We start from the raw sequence: 843 nt of genomic DNA on the forward strand, positions 1-843 counted from the left end.
ATCACAGAGCAAAGACTGTCAAAGAGCTGAACCTCGATAAAGAAAAGTTGAAAGAGCAAGCCACAGTTGAGCCTGCACTTGGAATCTATTGGAACACTCTAAGTGACACCTTCAGCTTTAAAGTGACTGTCAATAGCCGTCCTGCTACCAGAAGAGGTATACTCTCCATAGTAAGTTCAGTTTATGACCCCTTAGGTTTTCTCTCTCCTTTCATCCTAAAAGCCAAACAACTACTCCAAGAGCTCTGCAAATCCAGGTATGGATGGGATCAAATTATTCCACAGGAATTTGCGAGGCCATGGCAAAGATGGATCGAGGAGCTAAGCCATTTGCGTGGATTTCAAGTGACAAGATGCATCAAGCCTGAGAACTTTGACCCAGTGGTGACTGCTGAGCTTCATCACTTCTGCGATGCAAGTGAGTCAGGTTACGGTACAGTAAGCTACCTTAGACTCACAAATCATGAAGGCAAAGTTCACATCTCCTTCATATTTGGAAAATCCAGGGTCTCACCTCTCAAACAAATTACCATTCCCAGGCTTGAACTCACTGCAGCAACAGTGGCTGTAAAAGTGGATCGGATGCTGAGGAAGGAATTACACTTACCTCTTACAGATTCAACTTTCTGGACAGACAGTACATCTGTATTGAAATACATCCACAATCAAACAAAGAGATTTCACACATTTGTATCCAACAGAGTTGCAGTGATCCATGATCTATCCCACACAAGCCAGTGGAAGCACATAAATTCAAAAGACAATCCGGCCGACGACGCCTCCCGGGGGATGCATGTGGAATCTTTCTTAAGGTCAAAATGGCTGAAAGGTCCTGAATACCTTG

Source organism: Seriola lalandi, unplaced genomic scaffold (assembly GCF_002814215.2).
Source record: "Seriola lalandi dorsalis isolate HSWRI2012SDOR001 ecotype SW California unplaced genomic scaffold, Sedor1 jcf7180002054947, whole genome shotgun sequence".
Taxonomy (NCBI): Eukaryota; Metazoa; Chordata; class Actinopteri; order Carangiformes; family Carangidae; genus Seriola; species Seriola lalandi.